The sequence below is a fragment of the Bos javanicus genome, chromosome 11 (genome assembly GCF_032452875.1).
Source record: "Bos javanicus breed banteng chromosome 11, ARS-OSU_banteng_1.0, whole genome shotgun sequence".
NCBI classification, from domain to species: Eukaryota; Metazoa; Chordata; class Mammalia; order Artiodactyla; family Bovidae; genus Bos; species Bos javanicus.
The window spans coordinates 95,365,537-95,393,437 of record NC_083878.1 but is presented as its reverse complement, the minus strand read 5'-3'; the positions used below and the strand labels follow the sequence as shown (position 1 = coordinate 95,393,437).

At 40.4% G+C, this 27,901-nt stretch overlaps 1 protein-coding gene and 1 long non-coding RNA gene across 6 annotated transcripts in view; one reads left to right on the top strand and one right to left on the bottom strand.

Moving 5' to 3' along the window:
• Positions 1 to 27,901, top strand: part of NR6A1 (nuclear receptor subfamily 6 group A member 1) — a 230,232-nt gene that overhangs the window by 126,425 nt on the left and 75,906 nt on the right. The window lies entirely within an intron of this gene.
• Positions 1,689 to 27,622, bottom strand: LOC133256475 (uncharacterized). Its single transcript, XR_009739230.1, has 3 exons — positions 27,539 to 27,622; positions 4,827 to 4,860; positions 1,689 to 1,777 (listed from the first exon to the last, which is right to left on the bottom strand). It is a non-coding gene; the product is annotated as an uncharacterized LOC133256475 (long non-coding RNA).

Below are 27,901 nucleotides of genomic sequence, written 5' to 3'. Positions count from 1 at the left end.
GACAGATCTCTTTGTTTTAAACCTCTGTGAGATGCAGGCAGTCCACGTGGAGGTTAATCTCATTGCTCAGATTTGGACATCACCATGTGTGCAGTTTCTTTAATCCTCCTCTAGCTATCAAAATGGATTTAGCAGTTGACATCCTCTCTTTTCTGTCTGGGGCAAATGGAGCTTTGTAGAATTTAGCCTGGAGGAGCAATGACCTTGCCTCCCCAGTTTAGAATGATCCCGGGACATAAAACTAGATGTCCCTGAGGACCTAGCATGGCCACAGTGTCGCCAGTGACAGGAGTACTGTGGCCTTACTTATGTTTATTCAGGAGACTGGGAAAAACATTCAGCCTCTGATTTAATTTTCTGTGACACATTGAGTCTGTGTTTTAGCCTGCAGAACACTACAGCTGTGTCCTACTTCTTTTCACTCTATCCCGTTCCTACCTTGTGATTTTCATATCACTACCTTTTAAGGCATTTCTATCCTTGGCTGATAGATAGTCTTGCATTGGAAGTCATTGCAGAAGAGTGGAGAAGATACCTCTGAATCATCGATGGAAACAAGCAAAAATCACCACTACAAAGGAGCTGAGAGCAATGGCATGTGTTGGGATCAGTAGTAGGTGATCTATTCCTGGGACTGAGTTGTTGACGTTTCTCTGCCAAGGGGGAAGCGATCTCAATTAATAAAACAAAGCTGTATAATTTGTGTAATGACCAGTATGAAGGGCAGTAATCACAACAATAACAATTACCATTTTCTGAGGGCTTACTGAGTATCTAGCCCAATGCTAGGTATTTGAGATGCAGAAGTAGGTTGGATGAGATCCCTATGCTGGAGTAGTTTGCAGTCTAGTAAGGGAGATAGGGAGAGATTGAAGGCAAAGGAAAAGGGGGTGGCAGAGGATGAGATAGTCAGATAGCATCACTGACTCAATGGACATGAATTTGATCAAACTCTGAGAGATGGTAAAGGACAGGGAAGTCTGGCGTGCTGCAGCCCATGGGGTTGCCAAGAGTCAGACATGACATAGTGACTGAACAAAAATATAGCGAGATAGAATCATAAAACTGGTTGTCACACTGGAGTAAAATTAGCTCATTAGTGCCGAGGAGTACAGGATGCTAAGAGCACTGAGGAGAGACATATGTGTGAGACTTTGGGAGCAGAAAGGCTAGACCATTTTTTAGAAAGAAATCATGAGTTTGATTCTTTTCTGGTGTATACTTTGGCTTCTGCCTACTCTTCTCTTATTCCACCACTTAAATGTTTTCCTACTTCTCCAAGGCCAAGTTTGGTCCTGTCATTGTTACTCATACCTTGTGTACTTATGACACTTATCACAGCTATAATTAAATATTTCTTTATATAATTGTTTAATGCTTGTCCTTTCTACTAGTCTGTAAGGGCAGTGACCATGCCGGTCTTGTTTGCACTGATACCTATCAGTATCAATCCTGTGCCAGGATTGTAGGCACACAATAAACATTTGTTGAATGAATGAATGAATCCTTATGAACTCCTCAAGTCCTTAGATTGTCTCCCCAACATATAGTGTATGTGAGGTTTAGGAAAAATTAAGCCTATAATCTGGTGGGAGAAACATCTTCCATCAGATTTATTGTCCTTGTGGTGACATAGTTAGGTGGCCAAACCTGTGTCCTTTACAGACAAATCCCTTGGGTTCTGAGCTCTACAGTGCACAGTAGACAACTTTGACATTAGTCCTCCTTTCTCTTGCATTTTCTGCTGTTGGTGTTTGAATAATGGTACGACTGTTCCCTGAAAAGCACAAAAAAATAAGAAATGAATGCTCAAAATGGCTGACACAGTATTTTGATCCTCGATGTCTCACCTAAAAACTCCTCTCTCAAACTGAACATGCAAATATTTTTCTTGGAAATGCCCATCTTTCACAGGCATTGGAGTAAGCTCCAGGTATAGCCAGCATGTATTGAGTGTGCCAGATGTGAGGCTGTACCTTTTTATAGTCTTTCTGTTTGGCTGTTAAGGGTTGGGGTTTGAAATCGACCTGGGCAGGATCTGTGCCTGCCTTGAGCAGATGTTAAAAGTGAGACTCTTAAATGTCTGTCTATCTCACAATCTATCCCTGGCAAATAGAAAACTTTCGGTTGTATAATAGAATGAATGTATGTGTGGCCTGCATAGCACACACGCTTGTATGTATTTCCTTGATGTGCGTCCACTTTTTTCAGATGGCACTTTCCTTTCTTCTCACCAGGACACTTCCTACCCTTTCCCATAATAATTTGCTCAATGCTTCTTTAACAGTCAGTAGAAAAGATTCTGAAACAGAAGATTCTTCTGTTCACCTTTTTAGGGTTGCTGAATTCTTGGTTTGCTTATGGAATTGGGACTGAAGCAGCTTAAAACACAGGTTAGCTGCAAAAGGGTATTTGTTTTCTGTTCATCCTATCTGGAAATTTTGAGACTCAGAAAATCCCTAGAACATCATAGCTGAAAGATAGACTTACACACACATCTCCCACAACTTTGTCATTAAGCAGATGACAAAGCTGAGGCCCACAAAGGGCTTACTGTGCCTCAGGCTATCTAGTGAGGTAATGGCAGAGTCTTGAACCCAACCCAGTCATTGCATCTTTTTATTTTATTTTATTGATTTTTTTAGGTTAAATAACTGTGACAGGAAGAGTTCATAAAAAAGCAAAAGTTTTTTTGAAAAATGAGCTTGTGTTAAAGCTGTAATTCCAGATCACACATGAGACTTCTGTTATAAGCCTGTTATGAGCAGCATTTTGCAGATTTGGAGAGATTTTGAAAGAGGTCCCATAAATCTTCAGAATTCCAAACTTTTGTCCTAGTCCACAAGGAAAGTAGCAGTTGCTAGAGTTGAATAGATTTCAATTTTTATGGGAGCAAGTGCAAAAAGAGTTGCAGTGATTTTAGGGGAGAGATTCTTGGCCCCATTTTGCCTACAACGTATGCATCTGACAGCTGGCCTGTCATTCTATTTTTAGACATAATCTATGGGATTACAGAGTGGTTTCATTTCTTTCAAAGCTATGCTGCAGAAATGCAAGCTGTGTAGAAAATGGATTTGCTTTGTAGCAATTTGGAGACTATTTAGTACACTGTCTTTAAATTTTTAAATTTAATCAACTAATGTAGATCCCTTTGTCCAAATATTTCATCTTAATGTCCACTTACAGTTACAACAGTATTCTAACTTAATTTGGGAAAAATAAATGCTAGAAATACTAGAAGTGGAAATAAGTTTTTTACTTTATGTCATATCACTGATCTTCATTTCCCCTTTCTAGGTCATAGAAGGAACAATAGACATACCTCTTATGGGGTTTAAAAATAATTTATAGCTGCATTCATTAAGCACCTGTTAGCATTTATTGAATGCCATCTGTATCCCAGGAACTGAGCTTGCCTAATATAGTGGTTCATTTATTTTTTATGTTACAATAACCATTAAAGGTAAGGGATGATATCCCTGTTTTGTACGAGAAAGCTGTGAGACTCCAAGCAATTGAGTAACTTGCCAAAAGTATAGAAATAGTAGAGCAAGAATTGGAACCCAGATCTGTCTGATGTCAGAATCCTGCTTTCCCTTTCAGCAGGTAGCCTCTACTAGTTTTAAGAAGAAGCTGATTGGTAAAACTAGAAGGGCTAAGTACAGAAAGGTATAATAATTCAAAATATGATTGGAGGGGGTTATGTAGGTATTGTACCATAAAATAGAATTTACATATACCTTGCTGCTAAATCACTTCAGTTGTGTCCGACTCTGTGAGACCCCATAGACGGCAGCCCACCAGGCTCCCCCATCCCTGGGATTTCTCCAGGCAAGAACACTGGAGTGGGTTGCCATTTCCTTCTCCAGTGCGTGAAAGTGAAAAGTGAAAGTGAAGTTGGTCAGTCGTGTCAGATCCTTAGCAACCCCATGGACTGCAGCCTATCAGGCTCCTCCATCCATGGGATTTTCCAGGCAAGAGTACTGGAGTGGGTTGCTATTGCCTTCTCCACATATACCTTATGTGTTCATAAATACTCATTTTGATTTAGAACTGTCATTTCACAGGTTCTGTTACTTTTTCTTTTGATTATACAAATGAAAAAATTTAGAAAATGTAGGTTATTACTTTAGCATCTCAAATGTTCATCAGGAAAAGGCTCTTGCTTTTAGTACACAAAAGATTTACAAAGTAACAAATGATTAATGAGATAAAATTGCCCTAACTTTTGGAGGAAAAAATCAGTATCTTTGAAGGTAAATCTTAACTTTTCCAATGACTACATTATCTAGGAAAATCATTCTAAATGATTTAGAACTTGGTCGGGATGACTTTGCTGTTCTTTAGATTGGAATGTCTAAGATGCTACAACTAGTGGTGATCTGACATTGTCCTTAGAAGCAGGATACCTCAGGAAAGTGATAGGCCTAACAGACTGGACCTTAATAACTTCGGGCAATTGCCTTGAGAAAGGAAAAAACACTCAGAACTTAGAGTCAGATCCTAGTTCTGCCCATTTAAGAGCTTGCCTACCACTCTGAGCCTCAGTTTCTTCACTGATAAAGTGGGGTAATGATACCGTATTACAGAGTTATTCTGAAGTCATTTTTAATAGTCACGGTGAAAGAATATGTTTTGAAATGACTAGAGTTGCAGCATTTTATCAGTGATGTAATTCCAACAGTAGCTACATTTAAATAACCTGCTGTCACACTTTGTTATAAGAAAATACCTTTTCATGCAGCTGGTCTACTTGGCCTGTGTTAATGTTGTTGAAATTAAATTTATTTGGCTTAATAGCAAGCAATTCTTGTTCCATTACTTACCATTCTGCCAGTTCCTGTCCTTGGTTGGCAGGCTCTGTACAACAATACAAAATGCAAAATTAGTTTTCCCTGTTAAGTGTATGCATTTATGGTAGGAAGAATGTGAATTAAGGCTGGATCCTGAAAGGCCATTTGAGATGGGAAAAGGGAAGCACTGCAGGAGACGAGACTTCTTTGGCTTGGCTTTGGCTTGACTTATCACTTGATCATGAGGCGGTCAACACAGAGAGGCTATGTTGGCTTGTTAAGGTTAATAACAAAGACCAAACAGCTTCTCCCCACCTCACAAACCGTCTTTCTCCCATCTACATTTAGTTGACTGGGACCATTGCACTTTCTGTTTCTTTCTTTAAAAAACAAAACAAAAACAAAACCTTCTCTCTGCCAAGACGTTGCTCTTTATATCCAATCTTTTGCTATAATGAAAGTGCTTGGTTTGACATACTGCTGAAAATCCCTCAGCCTGTAGATTGCCAAAGCCTGCTTTAGCCCAGTGCTTCTTGTTTTCTACCTTTTGAGCTTTTTGTCACCCCACATCTAAGAATGAGTGGAGAAAAGGAAACAAGTCTATCAAAGTTCATCATCCCCTACTTTTTTTTTTTTTTTTACCGTATTAGGATAGAGACTATTCAGTATGTCTGTCCTGTAGTCTGAAATGGGTGGATGGGGAGTTGGTCTGATTCCAGGTCTACCACATTATAGTTGTGTTTAACCTATGTCCAAACTCTTCTCTCAGAGCTCAATTTTTTTTCATTTGTAGAAATGGGAAATGTCTTTGTATTACAGGTATTAAGGTTGAATATAACATTATATGTGAAACACCCAGTGTAGTGCTTATTTAATACATGAGAAGTGTTTAATAAATGTTGTATTCTTTTCTTCCAAAAGTATTTTCTAGATAGAACAACACTGAATCTTGTACTAACCCAACAAGCGTATTAATCCCTGTGTTAATCTCTCCTATAAGGATAGCATGTCAATCCTTTGTCTTTAAACTCCATTTTATTATTGAGGAAAGCCTTTTAAGTTGGCTTAAAAGTGACTTTGAGAGCACATGAATTTATAGAAAAGTATCTGTCATCCTGAAGCAAAAAGAGCTCTGGAGATAAACCTTTGGATTTAATGTATCCAGGTTCGTATGAATCCTAAACAAAACTAGGTCCTAGGTGTGTATTCCTGGAGTAGAAAATGGCAACCCACTCTAGTATGCTTGCCTGGAAGATTCCATGGATAGAGGAGCCTGGCAAGCTATAGTCCCTGGGGTTATACAGAGTCAGACATGACCGAGCGTACACACATGCTCAGGTTAGTCAATATGAGTCAGGATTCGCCAGAGCAACCGAAGCAATATGGGCTGTGTATGTTTGTGTATATGTGCATGTAGGTAACTAAAGATGTATTATAAGGATTTGGCTCTCATAATTATGGAAGCTTACAAGTGCAGAATCTGCAGAGTGGGCCAGCAGGTTGGAGACCCAGGAAAGTCAATGGTGCAATTCCAGTCCAAAGGCTGGCAGGCTAGAGACCCAGTAGAGCCAATGTACCAGTCAAGTCCAAAGAGTCTCTCCTGGAGATTTCTGTTTTGCTCAGTGGAGGCTGGTCTTTATGTTCTCTTCAGGCCTTCAACTCATTCAATGAGGCCCAACCACATTATTAAGGGCAATCTACTATACTCAAAGTCAAAATTAAATTTGTTAAACTTAACAAATTTAAATGCTAATTTTATTCAAAAAATTTCATTCCATCCATCATGGAAATACACAGAGTAATATTTGATCAAATGTTTGATCTGATGGCCCAGCCAAGCTGACGTATAAAATTAACCATCACGCTAAGTTTAATGAAAAACACAAGACTCAGAGATTGCTATCAACATTGATCATTATTTTCGTGTCTCTTAATATTAACACAACTGTAGTTCTTTCTATAGTACTTTCACATACCTATCTCAGTTGATCTCCATAGAAGCTCTTATTAGGTTATCAGATACAACCCAACTTGTCTGAATGGAGTTCTGAGACTGAGACAGATTAGGGGACCTGCCCACGGTGTCACATAGAGTGGCAGAGCTACAGTTTGTCCACATCCTTTAACTTCAAATCTGAACATTTTCCTCTTGGCCATTCTCTCTGTTTCAGCTGGAAAATTCTGGAAATGGTTTTGAGAGCCTGGTGGCTTTTCTTCTTGGAACTGTTGTACTCCTCCTTGGAACCGTTTTGTGATAAAAAGTTAACAAAATATATATTGGTGGAACCTAAAGATCTTCCTTTCAGATGATTCTGATGATGCCCTCAGGCAGAAAAGAAGAAAGAGAGGAAGGAACAACTTTAACAGCAAAAAGAGTAATGTCAAAAAGTAATTAGAGCAGGACAAATGGATTGTGCTGCCATGTTCAAGATTGTTATTTCTGTAAGCAGTGAGGAGGAAGGGCACTAATGCAATGTGACGGATCTGGAGCAAAACCCAGGGCATTGCGCAAACTGCAGAGACACAGCCAGTAGCAAAGCTCAAATCTCAAGGTTTGACTGAACAGTATTTGATATCTCAAAGAGTTGTTTCATGTTGTTTGGAGAAACTACTGTGTCACGGGACCTACTTTCTTGATTTTGGCTTTTGGGAAGTGGCCTCATGGTCTTAGGTAGGTAGTCGGTGTCCCAGGATAACTCCCATCCCAGCATTTTGTCCCTGCACATGTCTAGTCTAGGCAGGGACATGATGTCAACAGGGATTTGGAAGAGAAGATACCAAATATGAAGTGTATTACCTATTCAGAGAGAAAATGAAATAGAAAAGGAGTCTTAATCAAAATGCAGCTTAGTATTAAAAGCCACCCTGGAGAGAGGCAGATGGTAATGTTCTCATCTGTTGACGACAGATTTACTAGCCTAGATTACCTGTGTCCATGATCCCACTGCTGCCACCACGTATGAGGAAACTGCCACGATCCTCAAGAAACAGAATTTCCATATTTGCCTGCAAGGACATCTGCACAAGTAGATCAACTTTTTCCCCAGTGAGTCACCATACCTTTGAAATCTGTTGCTAGTTGCTACCACTACTATGTTAGTGTCATTAAGAGCTTGTGTTTTTAGTACTCAGACATTCCTGGGTTTGTTTTCTAGCTCTGTTCTTTATGAGCTGTTTGACCTTGGGCAATTTACCTAACCTCTCTGAGACTCAGTGTTTTTATTTCTAAAATAAGGATAATAAGTATACTTCCAGACTTCTTTTGAGATTTTGGTAAGGTGATACACTTAAAACAGTTAGTACTGTGCCAGATGCCAGGCATAAAGTCATGACCAGTAAGGGTAGAAGTAAAAGTATGGAGTGGGAGGGTGTGTAGGAGGGTGGGGCTGGTCTGAAGTTGTCTACCCAGCAGGCCTCAGTGGGGAGCTAGACATCTGTTCTTCAGATTTCTGGTTTGAGCAGAGATAAATGGTTATGCCTCAAGATCCCATAGTATAGCTGAGGTAAGACTAAAAAAATTAAATTGGGATTTCTTTAGTTACTACTCAGTGGGAAGGGGAAATTAAGACAGTGTTATGATTCTAAGTATTCAGACTCACGGTATAGATTATTGCTTTTGGCCATGTGAAGGGATTCACCTTTCATTCCTGACTCTTGACTTGCCATCTCCCACCCCCATCCCTGTTCCCATTCCCACTCTGAAATCTTCTGACAACTCAGAACCAACCAAAAATCAAGTCTTAATATTCTGCCATCATATATTTAACTGTCTTCAAGTCACGTCACTCTGATAATTTTTTTTTCTTACCATGCTGTTACCAACCAGGGTTCTTGACCATCCCCAACCAATAGAAATTGACTAGAGGCCAGATTAGAAATTTAGGCAAGGCTTAATTGGGGGTCTCTGCTGTAGCAGGGGGCAGCAAGAAAAGCAACAGGTTCCCTTGCTCCACTTCCTGAGGAGAGGGGCAAGCTTGTTCCTTTTATGGAGTGAAGGTAGGGCAGTGTCCAGGGCTCAGGCCTGAGGGGTTGCTTGGGTATTTTGCCCACCCCTTTGGTGGTGGTGTGCACAAGGGGACATGCTCAGTATCCTCCTTTTGCTCCTCACACCCTGTTTTTGCTCCAGGCTCTCTGTATCATTTGGGTCCAGAATTTGCCCCAACTGTGTAGGCATGCAGTTAGTTTTAGTGCCATACAGTTTATTTTTATTCTGTTGCTTGAGGAGAGGTGGGTCTGGCTGTAAGCATTGTAGCACTGCAGCAAAGGGCCTCATGTCCCAGCCTGACAGTCTGAAGAGGGCTGGCTACTAACAGGGGCAAAGAGAATCCTATCATAGCCTGTAGAGACAGACCTCTTACTTGGCACGTTGCAAAGGAATTCTATTTCTGGACCTTTAGAAGTATGCTGTCTGGTGTTGGGCTCATAGCCCCCTTGTTAAGATTCTGTGGTTATATTACAGTGTGAGTCTTCTGAGGCATCCCACCAACCATGGATTTATGAACTATTTCCCAAGGTCTGTTTCTCTGTGCGTAATAAAATCATGTAAAAATTGAGCCCATTTTTACATTGTCTTGCTTGTTCCAAACCTATGTCTCCATGAGAAAACCTCAGGAGCCAGAGTTGAGCTGAGTTTTTTTTTCCCTTGTCAAGTTTTATAGTGCTTTCTGTGGTTTGCCCATAATTCAAACACCCTGTTTGTGGCTTTTTCTCTGATAGGCTTTACCTTCTTTTAGGTTCCCAAGTCCTAAAGAATATAATGTCAGGTGTAAAGACAAAAACAAATCCCAAATATATTAAATGGTCCAGGATTTATAATTTGCTGATATTATATTGTTTCTAGTTTACCAGTTACCTCTGGGTATTTCTTTTCGGAGACTGATTAGGTAAAATTATCACAGTTGTCAAGGCTAAGTGCAAGGTGTTTTAATTAATGGTTCAAGGAGTCTTGTTCTTTTTAGTTGTGATCAACAGAAAATGCTGAAGAAACTTTGGCATTTTGCCTGCCCAAGGTTACTTTTCTATCTTTAAAATGGGAGTGAGCAAAATCAATCACATTATCAACCCTGTTTAATGTACAGACACAGGATTTTTTACATGGAACCAATTATTTCCTACTGTTAGATCAGTTTATTTCTCTCCCTTGGTTCTTGTTGCATCATAACAAAGATTTGGAACAGTGGACTGATTACAGCTCTAGCCGACAGGGTTTCTTGGCTCCTATCTTATTGTAGCAAGGATTTGAAACAGCAGACTGCTTACAGCTTAGTTACAGCTCAAGTAAAACAGGTCTTTTGTTAAACAGAGGATAGTACACTCCCAAAATGTGGGAGTGGGATGACCCTGAAGGAGTGGCAATGATCCCTCCTGGCTTCCCTTTTTATACTCCCTGTCACCTCCTTTTGGTTCTGCCCTGTGCAAAATTCGGCTTGTACCTGCCACCATTATGCAAAATGCCAAGCTGGATAAATCACAAGCTGGAACCAAGATAACTGGGAGAAATAGCAATAACCTCAGATAAGCAGATGACACCACCCTTATGACAGAAAGCAAAGAGGAACTAAAAAGAGCCTCTTGATGAAGGTGAAAGAGGAGAGTGAAAAAGCTGGCTTAAAACACAACATTCAAAAAGCTAAGATCATGGCATCCAGTCCTGTCACTTCATGGTGAGTGAAAGTGAAAGTCACTCAGTCGTGTCTGACTCTGCACCCATGGCCTATATGGTTCATGGAATTCTCCAGGCCAGAATACTGAAGTGGGTAACCTTTCCCTTCTCCAGGGGATCTTCCCAGCCCAGGGATTGAACCCAGGTCTCCCACATTGCAGGTAGATTCTTTACCAGCTGAGTCATAAGAGAAGCCCAAGAATACTGGAATGGGTAGCCTATCCCTTCTCCAGGGGATCTTCCTGACCCAGGAATCAAACCGGCATCTCCTGCATTCCAGGTGGATTCTTTACCAAATAGATGGGGAAAAAGTGGAAAGTGACTCTTTGTTTTCTTGGGCTCCAAAATTGCTGTGGACGATGACTGCAGCCATGAAATTAAAAGACGCTTGCTCCTTGGAAGAAAAGCTATAACAAACCTACATGGTGTATTAAAAAGCAAAAACATCACTTTGCCAACAAAGGTTTGTATAGTCAGAGCTATGGTTTTTCCAGTAGCTGTATATGAACGTGAGAGGTGGACCATAAAGAAGGCTGAGCACCAGGGAACTGATGCTTTTAATTGTGGTGCTGGAGAAGACTCTTCAGAATCCCTTGGACAGGAAGGAGATCAAACCAGTCAATCCTAAAGGAAATCCATCCTATTCATTGGAAGGACTGATGCTGAAGCTCCAGTACTTTGGCCACCTGAAGCAAAGAGCTGACTCACTGTAAAAGACCCTGATGCTGGGAAAGATTGAAGACAGGAGGAGAAGGGGGCAACAGAGGATGAGACGGTTGGATGGCATCATTGACTCAATGGACATGTTCAGTTCAGTTGCTCAGTCATGTCCGACTTTTTACGACCCCATGAACTGCAGCATACCAGGCCTGTCTGTCCATCACCAACTCCTGGAGTTTACCCAGACTCATGTCCACTGAGTCGCTGATGCCATCTAACCAATTCATCCTCTGTCGTCCCCTTCTCCTCCTGCCTTCAATCTTTCCCAACATCAGGCTCTTTTCAAATGAGTCAGCTCTTCACATCAGGTGGCCAGAATATTGGAGTTTCAGCTTCAACATCAGTCCTTCCAATGAACACCCAGGACTGATCTCCTTTAGGATGGACTGCTTGGATCTCCTTGCAGTCCAAGGGACTCTCAGGAGTCTTCTCCAACACCACAGTTCAAAAGCATCAATTCTTCGGCACTCAGCCTTCTTTATAGTCCAATTTTCACATCCATACATGACTATTAGAAAAACCATAGCCTTGACTAGACAGACCTTTGTTGACAAAGTAATGTCTCTGCTTTTTAATATGCTGTCTAGGTTGGTCATAACTTTCTTTCCAGGGAGTAAGCATCTTTTCATTTCATGGCTGCAGTCACCATCTGCAGTGATTTTGGAGCCCAGAAAAATAAAGTCAGCCACTGTTTCCACTGTTTCTCCATCTATTTGCCATGAAGTGATGGGACCGGATGCCTTGATCTTAGTTTTCTGAATGTTGAGCTTTAAGCCAACTTTTTCACTCTCCTCTTTCACTTTTACCAAGAGGCTCTTTAGTTCTTCTTCACTTTCTGCCATAAGGGTGGTGTCATATGCATATCTGAGCTTATTGATATTTCTCCCAGCAATCTTTTTTTCTTTTAAATATATTTTATTTTTTAATATAAATTTATTTATTTTAATTGGAGGTTAATTACTTTCTCCCAGGAATCTTGATGCCAGCTTGTGCTTCATCCAGCAAAGCGTTTCTCAGGATGTACTCTACATATAAGTTAAATAAGCAGGGTGACAATATCCAGCCTTGATGTACTCCTTTTCCTATTTGGAACCAGTCTGTTGTTCCATGTCCAGTTCTAACTGTTACCTCCTGACCTGCATACAGGTTTCTCAAGAGGCAGGTCAGGTGGTCTGGTATTCCCATCTCTTTCAGAATTTTCCACAGTTTATTGTGATCCACACAGTCAAAGGCTTTGGCATAGTCAATAAAGCAGAAATAGATGTTTTTCTGGAATTCTCTTGCCTTTTCGATGATCCTCCGGACGCTGGCAATTTGATCTCTGGTTCCTCTGCCTTTTCTAAAACCATCTTTGAGCATATGGAAGTTCACGGTTCACATATTGCTGAAGCCTGGCTTGGAGAATTTTTGAGCATTACTTTACTAGTGTGTGAGATGAGTGCAATTGTGCAGTAGTTTGAGCATTCTTTGGCATTGCCTTTCTTGAATAAAATCCAGGAGATAGTGAAGGACAGGAAAGCCCGGTGTGCTGTAGCCCATGGGGTTGCAAAGAGTTGGACAGGACTGAGAGTGAGCAATAATCCCAGTGTGAAAAGGGAATGCAAATAGGTGAATGCTTAAGGCCGATTGACGATTGCAAGTTACGTAACAGCAGGTTCTATTGTGCATGTCTTTCCCATAATTAATCTGTTATAATCAGTGTATATGTGTATAGAGTATTCACAAACCCTTAATTGGCTCCTAACTGCCTAAGGTTATTTGAAGACATGTGAAGGAGTTGGAGAAGCTCCTGTGGTTAGTTTGAATCCACTCTGTGCCTAGGGCACATGTGCAGGAGTTGGAAAAGTTTCTGTGGCTATTTTTGTAGCATATCTGTGAGCTCTCTGGGGCGTTTCTGGTATGGGGTTTAGAGATGAGCCTGCATCCTTTTCGGCTCTGCCATGCCTGTTGCTCATGCCTAACTTCCTACCTTAGACTACTGCAGTTCTCTGGACCTAGTCAGTAAAAAAAAACCATAGGGAGATTGTTGGTTGGTTGTACTAGGCCTTCATTGTTTTCTTAGTTGTTTGCCTGATGCTAGAAAGACCTATGGAGACTGCAGATGCAGGTGGCCTTTTGCACTTTTAAGCAAAATGCTGAAAAGTAACCATCTGTCCAAAAAAAGTGAGGTGGGGGAGAGGAGAAAGAATCTTCCATGTAGTTTATGGTTTGAATTTTGTCTCTTGTCATTTGCCTCCGGTTTTTCTGTACAAAATAAAGTGCAGGATGCATTTATTAATAGAATAATGTTCAATTCAAGCCTTTTAAAACTTATAATTTTTCATCATTGTTAAAATCATATGTTGAACCAATTGTGTGCCGAGCATTTTATGAGCTAAAGAAAAGGATATATCTTGTTGCTTCTGGGAATTAGTCTGTTATGATCTCAGTTTTAGTGGAGTGTATAAGGGAGGAAAAGCACATTTTATATAAAATTTTGTAAATATACACTTACTCAAAAAGTTAAAAAAAAAAAAATTTAAAAACCCCTGTCCTTCAATATTCAGCTAAGGTGTGATCACTGTTTGGTGCTGATACCTGGACCTTGCAGTCTGACACATTGCTACCACCGTGTTTATTGATTTAGTTACGTTCAGTAGCTGGGCTCCAGTAGCTTTACTTGCTAACAGTGGCTGTAGGCTAGTTATGTTACTTTTGTGAGCGTTGTTTTCCTTTTCTCTTCAAAGGGCATGATCCTTACTCTTGCTTATGAGGGTCAAATAGAATAATGCATATGAAAATCTTTTTCCAAGGGGCAAAGCTTTGTATGAGCATAGACTAATGCATGGTTTATAAGAATACCTTTTTCCAACTTTAAAAAAAACAAACAAACTACATTTAGGCACATTTTACTGTGTAAAATAGTGATATTTAGTAAATTTACCATTCTTGTTGTGTCGTTGTGTTAGTTACTCAGTTGTGTCTGACTCTTTGTGACTTCATGGGTTGTAGCCCACCAGGCCCCTCTGTCCATGGAATTCTTCAGGCAAGAATACTGGAGTGGGTTGCCATTCCCTTCTCCAGGGAAATTTACCATTACCTTAAGTCATTTTTAGAATATTTTCATCATCATCCCAATAAAGTCTCTTGTGTCCCTTCACTGTTAATACTATTCCCAACTCCTGATCCAGGCTGTCCCTGTAATCTTTCTCTCGAGGTTTTGCCCTTTTGGACATTTTATCTGGATGGAGGCATACACTGTGTGTTCTCCATGTCTTGCTTCTTTCACTTAGCATGATGGTTTGGAAGTTTGTTCATGTCATAGTATAGTTCTGTTTCTGAATAACACTCCATGAGGCAGATATACTGTACATACATTTTGTTTATCCATTCAGTAGTTGATGGACATTTGGATTATTTCCAGTTTTTTATTATGATTAATGCTGCTCCAAACCTTCACATACAAGTCTTTTTATGGACATGTGTTTTCTTTTCTCTTGAGTATAAAGATGTATATTTTAATTATAAAAGTAATGCATGCTTGTTCTGAAAAACAAGCATGTATATATGCTTTTTTATATAGGAAAGTATGAAACTTGGTGAGTGAGTCATCTCCATAATTACACTTTCCAGGGGGTGGTGATGGTAGTAATAATAATTGTTAGCATCTGACTGTTTTGAGCATTTACTGTATGCCAGGCATTGTGCTGCCCTATATATTCAATTCAATTCAGTTATGTCATATAGCATATATATGAAATAACCCATTGAAGTTGATACTATTTTTCTTTATTTTATGAAGGAGGAGGCTGAAGTTTAAGGACTAAATGTTAAGTCACTCTTCTAATAAGTGGCAGAGCCAGAATTTGAGCTTGGGCATTCTGGTGTATGTTCTTTGAGACTTTCCAGAATATGCAGTTTTTTAAAAACAAAAATTATCTTATTCTGTAGTTTGTTTTATTTCACTTAATTTGTCTTACAGATTATTCCATGGTAGGATTTATGGATCTATCATTATTTTTACAGATTGTATGAATAGCTATGCCAGGATTTGTTTAATTCATCTCTTATTAGTAAACATTTGGTTGCTTTTTTCCCCCTCTATTATGAATTGTTGCTGCTTATTTGCTCAGTCGTGTCCAACTTCTTGTGACCCCATGGACTGTAGCCCACCAGGTTCCTCTGTCCATGAGATTTCCCAGGTAAGAATACTGGAGTAGGTTGCCATTTTCTTCTCCAGGGGATCTTCCCGACCCAGGGATTGAACCCACGTCTCCTGCATTATCAGGCAGATTCTTTACTGCTAAGCCACCAAGGAAGCCCTCTACTATGAATAGGGCTATAGCAAATATCCTTGCTTTCTGATGGTATTACTTTTGTGGCCTTAGGTCCTGAAAGTGAAATTTCCAAATGACAGGCTTTGTACATTTCAGTTTTGGTGTGGTTAAATCTCTCCACTGAAGATGGTAAATAACCCCCTCCGACCTCTTCACCGTTTAAATAAGCATATAAGAGAGCCTATTTTCCCTAACCATTTCAATGGTGCATTATTTTCTTTGTAATGTGGTTATACGTTATCAATCATGTATGTGTTCTAGAGAGAAGTTAACGTATCAGGGAAGGGCATTGTTGAATAGCTGCTAAATTTAAGTAGTTTCTAGCCTTTTGATAGGTCAGGATTTGGCATTTATCTGGGCTCTCAAGAGGTACAATATTGGAGTAACCCAAACTGTAATTCAGGTTAACTTAGGTTGGCTTACCTGTTTGATGTTTTAAAATGAACACTTAAGACATTTCAGCCATAGCTATTTCCATTTTCTTAGGCCTATTCGCTAACTGCTCTGGCCTGCTGGTGACCTTTCACCTCACTGCTGCCTACACTATCCTTGCCTTGCTCCTAACTCACTTTAAACTCACTTTAAAGTGAAGCCAAGAAAAGGAGGTGAGAACCTGGACAGCTGGGATAGATCCTTGTGCTTCCATTCTTTCCTTCAATGAAAACCACCAGAGTGAGACCAACAGCCTAATACTATCGTTTTTTAGTCTCTCCAAAGATAAGGCTCTTGTCATCTCTGTTACTGGCAGGATCCAAGTTGCCATGGTCTCTGTGGCCAGTATAGAGCTATATACCCCTGTTTAAGGGGAGGTAAGTTTTCCATCCTGGTGCCAATAAAGGAATCAAGGACACAGAGTTTTGGATAGTTCTCTTGCAGGAGCCAGGGCCTACCACATCTTACATCTTTCAGACATTGGGAACCATGAATAGCATTTTCTTGTAGATTTTGCCTTTGTCTTCTGACTATCCTTTTCCTCTCCACTCTCCATGATGGGTGTCTTCATCTCTTGGCCCTGTTATTCTGGGAGATGCTGCCCTCTGCTGGTGGACTGTAGGCTACCCAGAGCAGTTTAGATAGGTCTGACCACTAGAGGAACTGACAAGGCTATACAGAGCCAGAGTCATCAAGCTCTCTAGTCTCCAGTTTCATGAACTAATCCTAAGACTTTCCGCTATGAAAATAATTCATCAATCACTGGAAAATATACAAGTACAGAGACATTCATTGTAACATTTATAGTTGAGTGTAAGTCACTCAGTCAATGTCTGACTCTTTGTGACCCTATGTACTATATAGTCCACCAAGTTCCTCTGTCCCTGGAATTCTTCAGGCAAGAATACTGGAGTGGGTTGCCATACTTTCTCCAGGGGATCTTCCCAAACCAGGGATCAAACCAGGTCTCCTGCATTGTAGGCCAGTTCTTGACTGTCTGAGGTACCAGGAAAGCCCAAACATCTGTAGTAGCAAAAGAATAAAACCTAGATGTCCAACACTTGGGATTGTAATTATAGCTGCTAAAATTGGCTGTGTAAAAAACAACATAAAAGAATGAAAATATGTATCACAAACAAACACCAAGCAGAATGTACCAGTTGCAGCCATGGTACATACCTCTTAAGTAATATAATGGCTAATCGGAAGTCCTCAAGACTAGTTGTCAAAGCTAGGATAATTTCTCTTGATATTTCATTAATACAGTTAGTAAAACAGTGTGCCTAATATTTCTTTAGTATTGTTGTATATCTGTATTTTCTCCTGAAACAAATACTTGACATTTGAGTAGCCTGCTGAAAAACATTTCTGTGATGTGTGGTCCGCCTGCAGACCTGATTTCCTAGGACAATAAGGGTGGTGCCGTATGTAGCAACTGTCTAAAACAGGCACCCCAACTGTGATGGGAAGTTCCTAGGCAGCCTTTTCACCTATGGTGTCTTTATAATAGAGGAGGTCAGATAGAGTATAGATATTACTTTGTATGATTTGATGAGAGACTGACTTGCCTCCTTGGTATAGGTCTCTACCTCAAATGATGCCCACCCCCCACCCAGTAGGATGGTGACAACTACAGGTTATGATATTTCTGAGAATTTTCTTTTTAAAGAACCGTAAGGAGGGAAGGGAGCCTTTTGAGAAACCCACTTATGTTTTTTAAAACTAAGCACCTCATTTCACAACATTTGGATGAGAATAAAAAGTATTGGCTTATATATCTTGATCCTTGTTATTTAACAAGTAAATTGCTATTTTCAATAGCAGGACTAGAGTGAAGCAAATGAGATACCTATAATACAAAATTTAAGACAGCAGTCACTCTCAGGGTCATGCAAGTTCAGGATCAGCCCTATTTCTCAAATAATCGCTGTCAGACCCTGCTCAGCTCTTGGGAAGACATCATTCCTGATGTGATGTGATGGATTGTTTATTATCCTTTCTTAGTCTGAGCCTTGACCTAGAGCCTAGGGCCCCTGCACTCTGGAAGCAGCTGTCTGGTTGAGCAGATTTTGATCAACCACTTGACTTTTAGCTGTTGGTTTAGCCCAGAAGGGGTAGCCCACTAATGACAGCCTGTCTAAAATCCAGAATGAATCTTGCAAAATGACCAAGTAAGGCCTAAAATAGTCAGGTTTCTTATCTCCTTAATCATTTCCCTGTTTCTTGGCTTTTTTTATATTGAAAAATATTTGAGTTTCTTCCAGGTTTTAAAAATTGTGATTTTCCAAAAAAAAAAAAATTATAACTTTCCATTGATCATCCATATATATACATCTTTGTGAACATAAGTATTTCTGTAAGATAGAGTAGTAAGGGTCTTTGGATCAAAGAGTGTGCAAAGTTTAAATGTTAATAGATACTGTAAGCTATATTCAGTCTGTGTATCAACTATCAACATGTATAAGCATACTCATTTTCTCAAGCCTTTTCGAGTGAAATATTCTCAGCATTTTAAATTTTTTTGCCAATTTGATGGATAAGAAGTAGTATATAATAGTTGTTTTAACTTGAGTTATTATTAGTGACCTTTCAGTATTTATTGACACTGAAGTCATTTTAGGACATCTTTGTTTCATCATATTAGTTCCCCATTGGAAGGTTTGCTTACCTTTTTCTTAATCCTTATTTGTAGGATTTCTTCATATTTGTAAATGTGTGTGTGTGTGTGTTTGGGTGGCTTTGCCTTTCAGAACTTATTATATAAATGTAAATACAATCATCTTTTCCTTAATGATGTCTGGGTTTCATGTTATGCTTAGACTTTCCCTCCCCTCAATAGTAAAAAAAAATATATATATATATTCTCACTTTTTATTTTAATAATATTCTAGTTTACTTTATATATGTGATTAGTTTTTATATATCTCATGAAATTCTTATTTCATGAGCTGTCAACCCATTTTACTGCCAAAGGAAAAATAATGAAGTTTTAATTCAGAAAGATCATAAAAACAAAAACACTATGTATGCCCTTTTGGTAATGATTACTTTGGGATTATAGACTTGGGACCAGGCTGCCCTTCCTTCTCCTCTCTGCTCTGCTCCAATTGTGTTTGTCCTTTCTTAACTATCTTTTTTTAAAGTATATGTTATTTTTACTAAAAATAATAACTGTTTGACACTTCTGTTTATAAAATGTTTCCACACACATTCTGGTTGGTTCTTCAGAACACTTTTGATCTAGAACAGTAGATATAATTATCCCCATTTTATGGGTGAAGAAACTGAGATTATATAAGCAACAAGTTGCAGAGAATTTTCTGGCTCCAGTTATTCTTGCTACGGTTCTTTTTAGTTACCCAAATTCTAAGAACATCTGACTCTTAACCTGTATCGCTTGTCTGTTGTTTATCTCCTTAAAAAAGATTTATGGCTCAGTATCTGTGTGGAAATTTTTGCATCCTCCTGAAATAAACAAAAAGAGAAGAAACTCAGTATGCCTCACAAATGTTTCTTAGGTGTTTTCTGAGAGGACAGAGAGGGTTGGAAGACGGTTGGGATAACTAGAATTTAATGAAATACAGCTTTGCTGAAGCTGGAATAAACGCTCTGTTGCTGCTGGCCTTTCACAGTTTCCAGTGCCTTGCCTTTGTAGAATTCTCCATATACTCTAAACTCTAAAACATTCAGAGTTTTAAGGGAGCTGAGTGAGCCTTTCATAGACCAGGCTTTCATCTCTGATTCTGTCCGTGGCTCTCATTCCAGAACCCCAGCTACATGCCTGCCACCAGCAGCTTCTGTGGGGCCTATCCTGCTGGGTGTTGACTTTTAGATTACTGGGACTCTTATAATGAATCCTTTACTGTAAAAAGTACGCATTTTCTTTTTAACTTCTCTTTTTAGCCATTAAAATAATGGCATTGCAGTGTCTTAGCCTAGAAGTTCAGAAGATTCTTTTATGCTGCATTTATCTTGAGAGTTCTCAGTGTTACATGATAAAGCATCTAAGTTTCCCAGTTTTGAGTTAACTTGACCAAAAGAGAGATGTTCAATGGAATTCAAGTATATTATTTTTATGCAAAATAAACTTCACCAAGACTGAGAAAACACCATTAAAAGGGCAATATCACATTTCAAATTCATAATTATATCATTAATACCAAAAGGACAAGTATTATTGTACAGAGTTGTTTTCCAGGAATATGCTCAAAAGGATTGTGTTAATGCATTTGGGTGTCTCTTGCAAAGAAGACATGGTGAATGGGCAGGCAAGCTTTGGGCAGAGTTGTAGAGGCTTGAAAAACATCCAAGAAAAAAGGGAGAATTTCAATATGAAATTTAAGTTCATTTAAGAGGGGTTATGATATTGTTACCTTTACAGTCATTTTTGTACTAAACCAAATTTACAGAGGGGACTTCTGCTTGTATTCGTGAATTTTGTCAAAGTCAGGGTTTTGAGGCAAAATTTATTTTTAGGATCTGCTCTCTCCAGTTATTGGACTTACCACTTTGGCTCCTCTTAACTTTATAATTCGGAGAAGGCAATGGCAACCCACTCCAGTATTCTTGCCTGGAAAATCCCATGGACGGAGGGGCCTGGTGGGCTGCAGTCGATGGGGTCGCTAGGAGTCCGACACGACTGAGCGACTTCACTTTCACTTTTCACTTTCATACATTGGAGAAGGAAATGGCAACCCACTCCAGTGTTCTTGCCTGGAGAATCCCAGGGACAGGGGCGCCTGGTGGGCTGCCGTCTCTGGGGATGCACAGAGTCGGACACGACTGAAGCAACTTAGCAGCAGCAGCAGCAGCAACTTTGTAATTGGTTTCTCATTCCCCAAAGCAATGGTCACAACCTCTCTTAGATTCTATCCTGTATGAATTCAATACAGCAGCAGCTAACCTGAGAAGACAGTCAGTGCTTTTAGGGGGATACTTGAAGGCCAGTTGTCGATGATATATATAAATACTAATCAGGAACTTCAGGAAATAAATTCAGTAATTTTGAGCATTTTCTGCTCTGGCTGGTGAAAACAATAACTATTCCTGGCTTTTTGTGAGCCCTGAAAATAATTTTCCCTGCGCCTTTTGGGTGGCTCTTTCCCTAGCTTTGGGTAGTTCCCTCACACATGTGCAATCATCTTTCCTCGGCTGAAGACTCAGGAGAACTCTCTGCAGATCTCAGTCATGCTCTCTCCACGTAGTGCTCTCTCTTCCAGCCCTCTGCCCTGGTGATTCCAGCCACCTCGCCTGGACTCCCAGCCGCAGATTGTTGGACACCATGTGAGCTCTCAAGATGCTCACTCTAGAACCCCATCAGGCAGTTATGTGGGATGTTCACAGGTGTTTCCTTGTTTCCCCTTAGGAATCACTGTTCTTTGTTATCTCAAATCAATAGAGGAAAACCATTATTTTATATACTTTGTCCAGTTCCGTCTTCTCTAGTCAGGAAGCCAAACTAGTTCCCATCATTCCATCTTGGCCAGAGGCAGAAGTCCATTTGTAACTTTTATGTATTTTTAAATATATTTAAGTTTTCATAAAAGAGATCAAACTGATCTCTCTTCATTAACAGTAAGTTGCAAACTTTTTTACATGCCAATACTGTGAAGACTTACCTCATTTTTGGTAATAGCTACATATATCTAATGGGTTTATTAGATTATAAAATTTCTTTTCTTATTTATTTATTATGTACAGTACTACAGTGAATGTTTTCTCATCCCTGAGCAAGTATATCTGTAGGATACTTTTCTAGAATTGAAATTGCTATTAAAAAAAAGAAATAGGGCTTCCCAGGTGGTGCAGCGATAGAGTCTGCCGGCCAGTGCAGGAGACACAAGAGATGCAGATTCGATCCCTGAGTCAGCAGCATCCCCTGGAGTAGGAAATGGCAACCCACTCCAGTGTTCTTGCCTGGAAAATTCCATGGTCAGAGGAGCTTGGCGGGCAGCAAGTCCATGGGGTCACAAAGAGATTAAAAAATGATATGTGCCTTTTAAAGAATAGACTTAGTTTTGATAAATAATGCCAAAAGTGATTTGGCAAAATGTTGTACAAATTTATGAGTGTATGATGGAAGATGTGAAAAAAAAAAAATCACCTAAACTACTTTGCATTAACACTGATAGGATACATGGAGAAACTTGCTTTCTTTATAGGATAAAGAAATTGGAATTGGGTAATTTCTAAGGATATTTCTTGGCAGGCAGATTCTTACATTGATGTGATTTGAAACAGATCTGTCTGCTAACCCAGTTAAATAACTCAGAAGAGTTTACTAATGCAAGTGTTCAGATATGACTCCTACTACCTATAGCCCTGATACTGTTCTTTTTGGCTAGAGTGCCGCTTGAGTCCTGCAGAGATGCTAGTGTTTGGTCCAAGCACCAAGAGAAGATGCTTGGCAAATCCCAGGAAAGCATTTCCGGAAGTCTCTGGTCTCTGTGGGCCTGGGGGGTGGTCCTTTCTCAGCTTTCTGTACTGGTTTGTCCTCATACAGCTGCTTCCACGTTGAAGTCAGTGAAGGCTCTGCGTAATTCACTACTTTCTCTCCAAATTAAGGTCCACTCCCTGGAATCGGGATGGACTCTTGAGAGTTAGGGACAGAAGAGAGGAGTGATCCAGTTCACCAAATGGAAGTTCTTTCTCTTTACCTGACATCTGGTTTTAATCCCTTCTTTAGATTTATTTGAAAATCTCTGAAAAAGCAAAAGTCTCTGTGATACTATTAGCTGAACAATACAGCTACACAACTCAGTTATTACTCTCTTCAGGAAGCCCTTCCAACTTTCTGTTTAGTTCATCAAATAATCAAATATATACTGGGCACTAAGAACTAAGTACATCTTGTTTTAAGATGTACTTAAAAACAAGTACATCTCTTCTGAGCACACCTTATATTTTGCCCCTCTTTTAAGACCTATGTATTTTCTTCTCCCACTGGCTTGAGCTCCTCAAGGACAGAACTTTGACTCATTTGTTTTGACTCACTCTCATCTAGCTTGGCAGAGAACAGAAATTGCTCATTGTTGACCTGCTCAGAATGCTTAATTCTTTGTCTCTACTTCTGGACAAAAGAAGGGAGAATGATCTTTTTAAAAAATCACTTTATTGAGGTATGATTGATGTATGAAAAAATGTGTATAACTTGATGAGTTTAGAGACAAATATATACTTAGAAGGGCTTCCCAGGTGGCCCAGTGGAGAAGAGCTTACCTGCCAGTGCGGGAGACAAAGGAGATGTGAATTTGATTCCTGGATTGGGAAGATCTCCTGGAGAAGGATATGGCAACCCACTCCAGTATTCTTGCCTGGAAAATTTCATGGACAGAGGAGCCTGGAAGGCTACAGTCTATGGGATTGCAAAGAACTGGACACAACTAAACAACCAATACTTTCACACACATATACCTGTAAAACAATCCAGTTTCAGGCTGCCTTTTATTGTAATTATCTGTTTCTGTAGAGTTATGGATTCCTTGGAAGTCTAGGCCTTTTAACTTTATTTTTGATTCATCAAATACGAATCAAGTACAGTTGGCCCTGCAGATTCCACATCCATGGATTCATCCAATCATGGATTAAAAATATCAAAATTTTTTTAAATTCCAGAAAGTTCCAAAAAGCAAAACTTGAATTTGCTGCATACCAGCACCTATTTACATAGCATTTGCATTGTGTCCATATTTGGTATTGTAAGTCTCACACCCTAGTTAAGTAGTGCTCAAAATTCTCCAAGCCAGGCTTCAGCAGTACGTGAACCGTGAACTTCCAGATGTTCAAGCTGGTTTTAGAAAAGGTAGAGGAACCAGAGATCAAATTGCCAACATCCTCTAGATCATCGAAAAAGCAAGAGAGTTCCAGAAAAACATCCATTCTTTATTGACTATGCCAAAGGCTTTGACTGTGTGGATCACAATAAACTGTGGAAAATTCTGAAAGAGATGGGAATACCAGACCACCTGACCTGCCTCTTGAGAAACCTGTATGCAGGTCAGGAAGCAACAGTTAGAACTGGACATGGAACAACAGACTGGTTCCATATAGGAAAAGGAGTACGTCAAGGCTGTATATTGTCACTCTTGCTTCTTTAACTCCTATGCAGAGTACATCATGAGAAATGCTGGGCTGGAAGAAGTACAAGCTGGAATCAAGATTGCTGGGAGAAATATCAATAACCTCAGTTAAGCAGATGACACCACCCTTATGGCAGAAAGTGAAGAGGAACTAAAAAGCCTCTTGATGAAAGTGAAAGAGGAGAGTGAAAAAGTTGGCTTAAAGCTCAACATTCAGAAAACTAAGATCATGGCATCTGGTCCCATCACTTCATAGGAAATAGATGGGGAAATAGTGTTAGACTTTATTTTGGGGGGCTGCAAAATCACTGCAGATGGTGATTACAGCTATGAAATTAAGACATTTACTCCTTGGAAGGAAAGTTATGACCAACCTAGATAGCATATTGAAAAGCAGAGACATTACTTTACCAACAAAGGTCCATCTAGTCAAGGCTATGGTTTTTCCAGTGGTCATGTATGGATGTGAGAGTTGGACTGTGAAGAAAGCTGAGCGCTGAAGAATTGATGCTTTTGAACCGTGGTGTTGGAGAAGACTCTTGAGAGTCCCTTGGACTGCAAGGAAATCCAAGCAGTCCATCCTAAAGGAGATCAGTCCTGGGTGTTCATTGGAAGGACTTATGCTAAAGCTGAAACTCCAGTACTTTGGCCACCTCATGCTAAGAGTTGACTCATTAGAAAAGATTCTGATGCTGGGAGGGATTGGGGGCAGGAGGAGAAGGGGACGGCAGAGGATGAGATGGCTGGATGGCATCACCGACTCAATGGACATGAGTTTGAGTAAACTCTGGGAGTTGGTGATGGACAAGGAGGCCTGGCGTGCTGTGATTCATGGGGTCGCAAAGAGTCGCACACGACTGAGTGACTGAACTGAACTGAAGTAAACTAGAGATGATTTCAAGTATTAAGGATGTACATAGGTTATGTGTAAACACTATGCCATTTTATATGAGGGCCTTGAGCATCTATGGATTTTGGTGTCTATGAAGGTCCTAGAACCAATCCCCTGTGGATGCTTAGGGATGGATGACTGTACTCATTTTGTGCTAGATTCTGTAGTAGGTACCAGGAATGTAGAGATGAATCAAATTATGTCTCTGTTCTTAGAATGGTTACAGATCCATGGCAGGCAGGCATCCAACGTGATGAAACTACAGAAATTCATAGGATTAGAACCTTTAGAGCAGGTAAGAATTGGAGATTTCTTGGAAGATATATCTGAATTAGCTGAGAATTAAATAGTTCATGGAAACTAGCCAGGTAGAAGGAAAACAGTGCATGCAGAGGCACATTTGGGAAATTGCAAATAGCACTTCGTTGAGAGCATTGGGAATATGAGAAGGGAAAATGGAGAAGTTGACAAGAGGTTTGATCAGGAAGGCTCTCTTAACTTTGGGAAGGTGATTTATTCTGAAAGAAATTACAGATTTATAGATTTTTAAATGGGAGTGTATGGTTTGATTTGAGTTTTAGAAAGCAGCCAGAGTAGAGAATGAATTTGGGAGGGGAGAGGTGGAAAGGACCTTCTGAAATGGCACTAGTGGTAAAGAACCTGCCTGCCCGTTCAGGAGACTTAAGAGATGAGGATTCAATCCCTAGGCCTGGAAGATCCCCTGGAGGAGAGCGCGCAGGAGGGCAGTGGAATACCCGCTCCAGTACTCTGCCTGGGAATCCCCTCTGACAGAGGAGCCTGGGGAGCTACAGTCCACATGGTTGCAAAGAGTTGGACAGGACTGAAGTGACAACACACACACACCCGCTGGAAAGAGGGCTTCCCGGGTGGCACTAGTGGTAAAAGAACCCACCTACCAGTGCAGGAGACAGACGTGGGTTCAAGCCCTGGGTTGGGAAGATCCACTGGAGGAGGGCATGGCAACCCACTCCAGTATTTTTGCCTGGAGAATCCCTTGGATAGAGGAGTCTGGCGGGCTACAGTCCATAGGGTCTCAAAGAGTTGGACACGACTGAAGCAACTTTGCCTGCATGCACACGAAGTGGAAAGGTAGAAAAAAATAGCCAACAAGACAGACCTATAAGGAGGCTCTCAAAATAAGCCAGATGAGAAATAGTGATGGCCAAGAATAGGATGGTAGAGATGAAAATAAATGTATGAGTTGGGGAGGAGAAGGAGACAGCAGAGGATAAGGTGGTTGACGGCATCACTGACTCAGTGGACGTGAGTTTGAGCAAACTCCCAAAGATGGTGAAGGACAGGGAAGCCTGGCGTGCTGTGGTTCATGGGATCACTAAGAGTTGGACATGACTTAGTGACTGAACAACAGCAACTTTATATTGTTATGCATACACAGAAAATACGTAAAGTAGTATGATGAATCCATGTACCCAGCCTCAACAATAATCATCCAGTGACTAATCTTATCCCATCCATGTCTTTACCTCCCTCACCTCGCCATGTTACTTTGTTTTTTTTTTTTTTCTTTTTTTTTTTTTTTTAGTATGGCTAAAACACAATTAGAAAAGGGGAAATAACAGACAAAACTGGATATAAGCACAGGCTAGACTATAAAACGCGTTGGATGATTCCAGTCATTATCCTAAGGGCAATTAGAACTTATTAGAAATTTTAAGAAGATAAGTGAGGTGATCAGATTTGTACTTGGGTAAAATCACTCTGACAACAATATGAAAAATGAAAAAAAAAAAAAAACCAATATGAAAAATGAGCCTGAGGAGAGCAAGTGGAAATACAGGAACACAGGTTAGGATACCTAGGTTCAGGAAGAAAACCATGGAAACTTGGCTTAGGGCACAGAAAGCAGACAGATTTAGGAGACATTTAGAATGTAGCAAAGTGCAGGCTAGGAAAAGAAGGACTCAAAGTGACTCCTATGCTTCTGCCTTGGCAAATCTGCTGAGACAGGGCACAGAGAAGTTGCTGAGTAGTAAGTTCTACCTTGAGTTACTTGCACTGTTAGTCAATACCCCAAACAACAAATAAGGATAGGAATATTGCTAAGAGCTACCGGGGATTGTATTTCCCTGTTCAAAGCCAACCGCGGTTCACAATAAAACACAGTAACGGGTTCTAGAGGAGCACTCACGCATTAGCGTCGGAGACTGCTCTTCCTAAACGCATTTATTTGGAGCAAGTCTCTTGTCTGACTCTCATCGCTCCGCTCAAAGATCGAGGTTACTCTAAGGATAAGAACAAACCTATTCCTCCTTCAACACTCAGTTCAGCATCACCTCTGCTACGAAATCTTGCCAGTCTCAGGTAGACTGGGGTGTTCCTTCTGCGACTTCATCGCTCGAGCGACAAACTCTAACATAAAAGCTTTCTTTTCATGTATCTGTATCCCCCGGAATGTGAACTCCTCAGGGCAGAGGCTCTTTAACCATGGTTTCCCCAAGAGCTAGTGCGGTGGCTGGCACACAGCACATACACTTCAGTAAAAAGACTTGAGTTAATGAATCGATGAACAAATGCTTCCTGGGTGCTCCCTTCCCGAGGAAAATTCCACCCCCTGGCCTCAGAGTTCTCATCCCTTCACACACACCAGACTCGCCCTAGCCCACCTGGGTCACGAACTCTGCGTTGATCTGGGACACCGTAGGGGCCACGATTTTCTTGGGCTGAGCAGGGGCTGTCATGGCAGCACTCTCTCCGCTCCAATGGAAAAGAAAGGACCGCTCCGAGCAGCGGTGAATCTGATGAACTTCCCCTAAGAGGCGATTGCGGCTGCTTGATTCTGAGATGCAAAAATTCGGCGGGGCAGAATATCCTCAAGGTTTACAGTCTCACTAGGAAGGCATACCGCCTCGCCATGTTACTTTGAAGCATTCCAAAGTATCATCTCATCCATAAGCATTCCAGTTATGTATCTCTAGAAGATTTCTTTTTTTAATCTATAGATTTCTCCTCAATCTCTTTTTCCCTTC